Raw genomic sequence first — 9,921 nt, 5'->3', positions numbered from 1 at the left:
ACATAAGGAAATAGTGTAATTGACCACAATGGCTTTCTAGCTGACCTTTGTAACACCAGTTTCTTCTTCCTTCAATTCTCCCTAAACATAGGGAGCAGGAATCAGGTATTAATTTTGTATCCTCAGGGATTCCTACAGTGCCTGATACGTAATAAATACTCAGGAAAAGTTTATTAATTAAACAAAAATTTCATGTTATCTTGTCAATATATTACTCTCTAATCAGGAAGCTGAAGACCAGGAAGGTTACATTATGTGATCAATGTGGGCTAAAGAATCAAAATTCTTATAAACATTTGACATCTCAAAATGCCAAACCTCACTAAGTATATGTATTAAATAAAATTTACAATTCCAGAGATTCATTAAACAACCATGGACTTTCAGCGGGAAACATACCTGACACTGGGAATTATTGCTCAACTGATAGTAAGTGTGTGCATGTCTTCAGAGAGATTTGGAAGGGATCTGAGAACATATAGTACAGCCCCTCATCTCCGGGTGAAGAAACTGGACAGAATTTAACTATTAACTGCTCCAAATCCTAGAATACGTGATACTGTGATTTGTCCAAAATCATACCAAAGTAAGCATGTGTAGAAGCCCCTCACCATAGACATAAACAGCTAACAGCCGGCCCTCACCAATGCACACTGAAGAAAGGGCTTAAAGCCAGAAACCCAGTCCTAGAAAAGAGGAAATGTGAGTAATTTCTCCAATTTTATAGTTAATTATTTCTACTTTAGGAAACCTACAATGCATAGAACAAATACAAATATAATGCTAGATTTAAAAAACTCATTGAAATTAATAACTCATTATGAACCTACCAAAAAGTACCTTCTAAAATAAATAATTGATCTCATTTGGACCATTTCTCTCTCAATTGATATATAACAGATAAAATCCAATTAGCTAAGAAGAAATTAATTTCTAGGAATTTTATAAAAAATACAAGTCTTTTTTTAAAATTAATTAATGTGTTTGTTTTTTGGCTGTGTTGGGTCTCTGTTGCCGTACATGAGCTTCTCATTGTCGTGTCTTCTCCCGTTGGAGAGCACGGGCTCTAGGTGAACGTGCTTCAGTAGTTGTGGCACGCAGGCTCAGCAGCTGTGGCTCGTGGACTCCAGAGCCCAGGCTCATCTGTTGTGGCGCACGGGCCCAGCCACTCTGCGGCATGTGGGATCCTCCCAGGCCAGAGATTGAGTCCATGTCCCCTGCATTGGCAGGCGGATTCTCAACCAGTGTGCCACCAGGAAGCCCCCGCAAAATACAAAGTCTTTCTAAGAATAAATTCTTGATTGCCTCTGAATTACTAGTACTTACAACTTGTACCATTCTTTTGAAACCTTCCCTTTACTGCTTTACATTTTTTGTGTGGGTCTTATTCTTTCATATAAATTTGTCAACCCCCTGTGAACAGGGACTGAGTTCTATTTTTTTTTTTTTTTTAGTTGCCACCAGTGACTTGAATGTAACAGGACCTCAATAAATGAGGTCTTTTTCATTTAATGACCCATTATTGGGTTAGGCACTATAATAGGCACTGGATTTATGGCAGTAGACAAAATAAACATGATCACTGCCCTCCTGGAGCCTGTTACCTAGTGGGAGAAGACAGAGACATAATAATTACACAAATGAATGCATAATTTTAAAACTGTGGAAGATGTTATGAAGGAAAAGAAAAGGGATAATTTGGTTTGAGATATCAGAGAAGTCTTCTCAGAGGAAATGATATTATCACCTAAAGGATAAATAAAATTAGACAGGTGAAGAGAAGGGGTGCATACCAGTCTGTGTCCAATCGAGAGAAAGAAGCTACATGGTCATTTGAACAGGGAAAGTTTGATATAAAGAATTATTAACAGGGACCTCCCTGGTGGTCCAGTGGTTAAGAATCCGCACTTCCACTGCAGGTGGCGTGGGTTCGATCTTGGTTGAGGAACTAAGATCCTGCACGCCGCGAGGCACCGCCAAAACAAAAGAATTATTAATGGGATTGAAGTCACAATGGATTGGCTAGTAAGAAGTAAGAATAGAGGAATAGCAGAGATAATGGGCAGTCATTACTCCTGGGATAGAGACCTAGACCTTGTTGGAGAATTTCTGGCTGTGGGTAGCTGGCTAGTAGAGTAGTTCACACCAGTGGAACTTGCTGGAACTCTACCCTCTGGGACTTGCTAGAAATCTGCCCTCCAAGGTGCTGGGAAAGCTGCTCACGGTGAGGTATCTCACAGGAGGCACTGTGCTACAAAACTGCCCAAGATGGGCACCAGGAGAAGCCGCTGGCCTTGCTGCAGAAGCCTGCCAAGCACAGAACCAGGAAGGAAAACTTTTGTCTCCTGCAATGTCTCTCTAACTCCCTCTACTGACAAAGTTTAATATATCAGCTGACAAAAATTATCAAAGGGCTCATATATTTTTTCACAAAAAAGGACAAATTTGGAGCTGAGAGGCAATAAATATATAACCAGCACAGTGGAGAAGAACATATCTGGCACAGGGAATAGCATATGCAAAGACTCTGAGTTTGGAAAGAGCTTGGCAGTTTCGAGGGATGAAAGAAGGCCAAAGGCTCCTGGTGCGAGGGGAAAGTAGAGCAAGGTGAGGCTGAAGAGCACACGTAGAGGTTATCTCCTGAGGTGGATGCCTCACCCTCAACCATGGAAATGGACTCCACACCCCAGTGTGAGCCCCCATCAGCTGTGTCTGTATCAATTGTCTCTATCTTCTGACCATGGCCAATTCCTTTATTCAATTAGGTGGACATAAATTAGTTCAATATTTAATGAGCCCCTACTCTATGCCAGGCACATGTAATACGATAATAAACAAGAGAGACCTGCTTTTGTGGAGATAGATTCAGGGATAGATAGATCCAGGGGTGAAAGTCTGACAGAAGCCAAGCCAATCAGATTCTTTCTCCTGGTCATTTGGCACATTTAAGAGAGAAAACTAATCACATCAATGTCAGCACTTGAGTGAGACAAAGCCACCTGCTGCTGCAGAGGTTCCTGGGGGAGGACTTGGTTTCTTTACCTCCCTGAGTCTTGTTTGCTCAGCTTTTCCTTGATAGTCTCCTGTGTCTGTATCTAGAAACTAATTAGATTCAGTTTCTGTTGCATGCAATTAAAAAAAAAGAAAACAAAAACATAAGAGAGCTTATGTATAGAACAGTAGAGGCAGATCAGGCAGGGCTTCTGATGCCATGTTAAAGATTGTAGACTTTATCATAAACGGGAAAAAAGCTATTGAAGTACTTTAGGCAAGGGATTGATATGATCAGACTGTATTTTAATGACTCACTCTGGCTGCTGAGGAGAATGGAATAACAGAAGTGTGAGAGAGAATTGGGTAGTTTAGTTGGGAGACTAGTTCTTTGGAAGAAAATTAACTAATTCCTGTCAGAATGAGCACAGCGAAAATAGTGAGGATTACGTTTGACACACTATAGAAGTAGAATTGACAGGACTTGGTGACGGGATTGGATGTGAGAGGGAAGGAGAAACAGGTGTCAAAGATGTCTTTCAGGTTTCTGCAGAGAGCTACTTGGCCAAAGGCAGTGACATTTGCTGGCTCAGATGAATCTGGAGTATGAGAAGATTGGTGAGGGAAAGCAAGAATCAATTCAGTCTTATTGATTTCTAGAGTTCTTTATGCAAATCCAAGCTGAATAAAACTTTCATCTACTATAAGTTTTTACATTCATCTAAAAAAACAATCAACAATTAATTTTTGAAGTTTACCTTGGGGAGGGAGAGAGAGAAAGAGAGCAACATCCCCTATAGGCATACTGGTAATTAAGAGCTGCTGGTTAAAGGACTTGAAATATAGATGTATTTTTTGGCTGCGTTGGGTCCTCGTTGCGGCGAGCGGAGGCTACTCTTCATTGCTGCGTGCAGGTTTCTCATGGCGGTGGCTTCTCTTGTTGCGGAGTATGGGGTCTAGACGCTCAAGCTTCAGTCTTCGCGGTGCATGGGCTCAGTAGTTGTGGCGCACGGGCTTAGTTTCTCCCAGGCATGTGGGATCTTCCCAGACCAGGGATCAAACCTGTGTCCCCTGCATTGGCAGGTGGATTCTTAACCACTGCGCCACCAGGGAAGTCCATGACTGGGAATGTTAAAGGCATGATAATTAAAGGGACCTTGAATAATAAGAACTTAAACATATAATTTAAGCTCTAGATTAAATTCATTCTGGAACAGAGCAGAAAGACTGCTGTGCCATTTAGGTTTTCTAGGTCTCATTTTATGTTATAGGAAACCGTTTCTTCTCCTCCACTCTCCAAGGTAATTAATCGTTTTCCCTATTCTGGGGGCAGTCCTATTTTGCTGTTTCCTTTAGCATTTTTAATGATATCCATATTACCTACAAGATATATCTGCCAGATAAACTAATTCTAATAAGTGTGCATTATTGCTACAGTATCAAATAATTTCCAAGTTCTGTGCTTTGTTGGTGACATGACATTTAAAGATTGGGTACATTATTATAAGTCCACTGGAATCTTAAGAATCTTTTTTTAAAAATATTTATTTACTTATTAGGCTGCACTGGGTCTTCATTGTGGCATGCAGGATCTTTAGTTGCAGCATGCAGGCTCTTAGTTGCAGCATGTGGGATCTAGTTCCCTGGCCAGGGATCAAACCCAGGCCCTCTGCATTGGGAGCGCTGAGTCTTAACCACCGGACCACCAGGGAAGTCCTTAAGAATCTTAATACTTCAAAAACAAATTAACAGAACACATTGAAACCTTACAAATAACTGTTATTTAACTTGCAAAGATTCCATTAAAAGCTACACTTTGATTTATACTACCAGTTTTTTAATCCCTAATAAGCAAATATTGTAAAAACATCCACACAGGACATGAATCTCAACTGACAGACCAGACACACTAGCTTCTTAATATCCTAAAGAACTTACCTTAAGGAAAAGCGTTGTATTAAGTAGAATAATTTTGGCTGCAGATCTCAGAAAACCGAACTACAACGTAAACAGTGAGGAAACACATGGTTTGGAAAATGAATCCCAGAGGCAAGACAGGCTTCAGGGCTGATTTAAGCCAGCAGCCCCAGCTCCATGTCTCTGCGAGCGTCCTGGCTCTGCCTTCTTTGTCTGTTGGTTTCATGCTCAACCTGACAGTGAAAGGGCTGCTGCCATTCCAAGCCTCATACTGTCAGAGGAAGAAAGAAGCAGGTACTACTGGAAACTTTCACAGAATTATAACAAAGAACTTCTCCAGAATTCCAGATCAAACATTTCCTCACACTTCATTCGTTCAATCTGGGTCACATGATGGTCAATTACTGACACAAGGTTAAAATGATAGGGAAGATAGATAGATAGACATTACAAGGATAATTACAATAAGTGATTATATACCTAGAGAGAAATATAGATATAGGTATATACACATATATCACAAAGATAATCCCCTTAAGATCAAGTCATAGTGCTAACCTCGTCTACAAAATACTACACAGCAACACCTAGATTAGTACTTGGTTAGATAACTGAATATTATACTATAGCCTACCAAAGTTGGCACATAAAACTAACCATCACAGCTTCCATTTCCAAACCTGTGAGGAGTGTGTTGAAGAGGGTGAAAATGGAACTCTGTACAAAATCGGGACTCTGATCAAGAATTGGTCATTAACTTAGCACAAAGTTAAAGCCCAAGAGCATTAATTTGGGCCTGTTAATAAGAAAACTCCATTATTTAATTTCTATTTAATCTACTGAAGTAAAAGTTCTCCCTATCCCACTGTATAATATTGTTTATATTAACTTCAGAGATTTAAAAAAAATGATTTTAATGTACTTTGGTCAGGCACAAAGTTTTTTAGTTTTTCTTTTCAATTTATCAACAAAAATTAACAGACAATAAAGTATAATATAAAAGAGAACTTAATATTTTTAATTTAAAAAATTCAACTTCGTCCATCGTCAAAATTTAATACATTTTCGTTTCTTGTACTTGATCCAGAAACCTCCCTTTGACTTTACCGGCTATAATAATTAATTGCCTCTGGCAAATGCAGTTTACTTTTCCTGGCTCAAGACAACTTGTCCCAAGTTAACTCATTTGAGGTCAGTCACTTTCAACCATATTTCTAAGCTCTATGACCCTCAGGAAAGGGAAGTTCCACAAGCTCCAACATGCCTTTATGCCCTCATCTCCCTACTATCCTGAACATCTGCTCCCAAGATTCTTCCGAACAATCACCTTCCTCCCATCTTTTTCACTGTGCACCCTGGAACTCTTGCTCCAATGTTAATAGAGGCCCCCATCTCCTCCAAATTTTCATCTATTTATTTCGGTGGACATAACTATTAATACTTCATCTGCTTGAGGTCAAGCTCCCTGATCATTCCCCTCTTCCCCTCTACTGACCTCTGGATCCCTCTCTCACACTCAGTAGACACTGAGTCTTCATTTACATCATTTATCTTCACCTTAAACCCTGCCATAATCCTAAAATAGCCCAACATCCTGGTAGACCAATGAACCAGGCTATAGACCTCAGAAGCCTTAAACTCCAAAACTCAGTCTCTGACTACATCTCATGTATCATTTACAATTCTCTCATGATCTCGCAACAATGCAGATTTTTTTTTTTTTTTTTTTTGTGGTACGCAGGCCTCTCACTGTTGTGGCCTCTCCTGTTGCGGAGCACAGGCTCCGGACGCGCAGGCTCAGCGGCCATGGTTCACGGGCCCAGCCGCTCCACGGCATGTGGGATCTACCAGGACCAGGGCACGAACCCGGGTCCCCTGCATCGGCAGGCAGACTCTCAACCACTGCGCCACCAGGGAAGCCCAACAATGCAGATTTTTGATCTAGAAAAACCCTTTGGTGAAATTTTCTCTCAATCCTTTTAGCTCCTTTCTGGCCTTTTCACCCTGGATAACAAGATTGGTCAACTGAACCTTTCACTCTACAAAACCCAACCAATCTTTAATGAACGTTCCTCTGCCCTGCCTCTCAGATGTTAAGCTCTGAAGCACAACAGACTTATTGCCATGCAGATTGATTCCACTATAAAATGAGCTGGAGCCTTCATGCTGCCTGGCAGTCCTTAATCATTTGTCCTTAGTCAGCTTCCTCTGGTGACATTCGCTCAGACAACAAGCTCTTGACGGCAGATTGAATACCTCATGGGTGGCTGCATCCCTTGCATATACCCCTGACTTACAGAGAGTAGACAAATATTTATTAACTTATTAAAAGTTAATTAATTTATTAGATATTTATTTTTAAAAAACGAATGAATGTACCTTAAAAATGCTTGAGCTTCCCCCATCTCTTGTCCCTGTGTTCCTCTCTGGCTCCTTTCCATTCTGAATCCAGCCCCAACATCCGAACTTTGCAGAAGTGTAGTCTACAGTCACTGACTCCTGTCTCCTCTTTCTTATCCTTTATTTTATTTTTGCTGTACGCGGGCCTCTCACTGCTGTGGTCTCTCCCATTGTGGAGCACAGGCTCCGGACGCGCAGGCTCAGCGGCCATGGTTCACGGGCCTAGCCGCTCCGCGGCATGTGGGATCTTCCCGGACTGGGGCACGAACCCATGTCCCCTGCATCGGCAGGCGGACTCTCAACCACTGCACCACCAGGGAAGCCCTCTTATCCTTTATTGAGTCATCCACACACTTCAGTTTGGCTTCTTCCCTCATCATTTTTCAGTCATTATCTCACTGAACATCTCTGCAGCATGTGACACTGTTTATCACAATTTCCTCTGGGAACTCTCTACAGTTCCTTGGTTCAAAGACTATACTCTCTTGATTCTCTTTGTTCTTCTGTTGTAAATCATTACTTTACTGTCCCTTCCACAGAATTAACTTTTTCTACCCTCCCACAGAATTAACTTTTTCTACCCTCCCACTGAATGTGAGTGTATTAGCATTAGAATCCCCTGGAAATGGACACTAAAATGGAGATGTGTACAGGTGGGTTTTTTTGGAGTGCTCTCAGGAAGATTATCTGTGGGAGAGGTGGGACTGGGCAGGGGAGAAGTTGAACTGCTATGCAATTGCAACAGAGGCCTCAGCTGATCCTACAGAGAGTTCCTGAATTAAGGTAGCTCTTAATCGATGTCACAAACTGAGGCAAAGAGGCCAAGGCTTTGTATTTCTACACTGATCATTCGTTGGATGAAGGATTTCCCCAGAGAATGGGCTCAAAGTAGGGCAAAGCATCTCCCTTGGGCGGAGGGCAATTCTAGAGAAGTGATATGGATGTCATATAGCTGTGAGCCATCAGTAGGCAGTGCTCCCAGCAGCTGGGGAAGTGAGTGCCCCGGTTGTGAAGGGGGGAACTGTGACAGTGCAGTATAGCTTCCTCTACAGTGGGAAGTTCCTTCCCATTCCACCTTCAGCTCACTGCTCTTTCTGCTTCTTACTCTCCTTCTGCTCTTCTCAACATACCTCACTCGCATGGTTTCAGCTACCACCTATACTAATGACTCCCAGATCCATCTCCAACCCAAACCTCTTAACTGAGCATCACCCTTCCATATACTCACAGAAAACCGCCTACTGGGCATTTTCAGCTGCAAATGCCATAGGCATTTCAAATTTAAAATGTCCAAATGCAGAATCATCATCCCCAATCTCTTGCTCTTCTGTGCATCCACAGTTCCTATTGTGGAGTCATCCTTGAATCTTATCGCTCACTCAGCCCCATTCCAGTCCAATCCAACCAGACAGAGACCTGAATATTTTACTTTCTTTCCATTTCTGGATAGAGGTGTGGAACTATCCAACCCAGAGTGTTGATTAACATATTCAATTTTATTAAGAGAATGATTAACCCATTGTGAGCAGAGCAATGGCCTCACAAAGATGTCCACTTCCTAATTTCTGGAGCTGTGAATATTTTACCTTACACGGCAAAGGACAATTAAGGTTGCAGATGGAATTGAGGTTGCTAATCAGCTGACCTTAATACAACGATATTATCCTGCATGATCTGGGTGAGCCCAATGTAATCACAAGTGTTCTTAAAAATGGAAGATGGGGGGAGAGGAGATCAGAGTGATGCCTTATGAGAAGGACTTGACTTGTCATGGCTAACTTTGAAGATAGAGAAAGGGGATTATGAGCTAAGGAATGTAGGTAGCCTCTAGAACCTGGAAAGGCAAGAAACTGATTCTCCCCTACAACCTCCATGTATCAGTTTTCTACTACTTTCTGTCACAGATTGTCACAAAATTAGTGGCTTAAAACAACACACATTTATTCTCTTATGGTTCTGGAGGTCAGTGTTCCAAAATCAGTTTCACTGGACTAAAGTCAAGGTGTCAGCAGGCCCACATTCACTCCAGAAGCTCTAGGGAAGAATCCATTTCCTGAATTTTCCAGCTTCTAGGGCTGCATTTCTTGCATTCCTTGGCTCACGGCCCCCTTCCTCTGTCTTCAAAGCTAGCAGTGTAGCATCACCAAATCTCTTTATGCTTTTATCACATCACCTTCTCTCTAAAGTCAAATCTCTCTACATCTCAAATTCTTACCTAGGAATTTAACTTGTAGTAGTTCTTCCAACTCTTACAAGACTTCTTAGAAACTATTCATATCCTTGTTATCCTTGAGTTAATTTTTGCATATGGTGTGAGGAAAGGGTCCTACTTTATTCTTTTACATGTAGATAGCCAGTTGTCTCAGCACTATTTGTTGGAAAGACTCTTCTTTCCCCATTGAATAGTCTTGGCACCCTTGTTGAAAATTAATGCATTAATTCATAACTAGGGAAGTTTTTTGATCTTCTTGCCTAGTTATTCTATACATTATTGAAAGTAGAATATTGAAATCTCTGTTATTATTGAATTATCTATTTCTCCCTTCATTCCTGTCAGTTTTTGTTCCATGTATTTGGTGCTCTCATGTTAGGGGCATATATGTTTATAATTGT

This window comes from Phocoena phocoena, chromosome 3 (genome assembly GCF_963924675.1).
Source record: "Phocoena phocoena chromosome 3, mPhoPho1.1, whole genome shotgun sequence".
Lineage (NCBI taxonomy): Eukaryota > Metazoa > Chordata > Mammalia > Artiodactyla > Phocoenidae > Phocoena > Phocoena phocoena.
The sequence above is the reverse complement of the archived record's forward strand: the minus strand, read 5'-3'. Positions refer to the sequence as shown.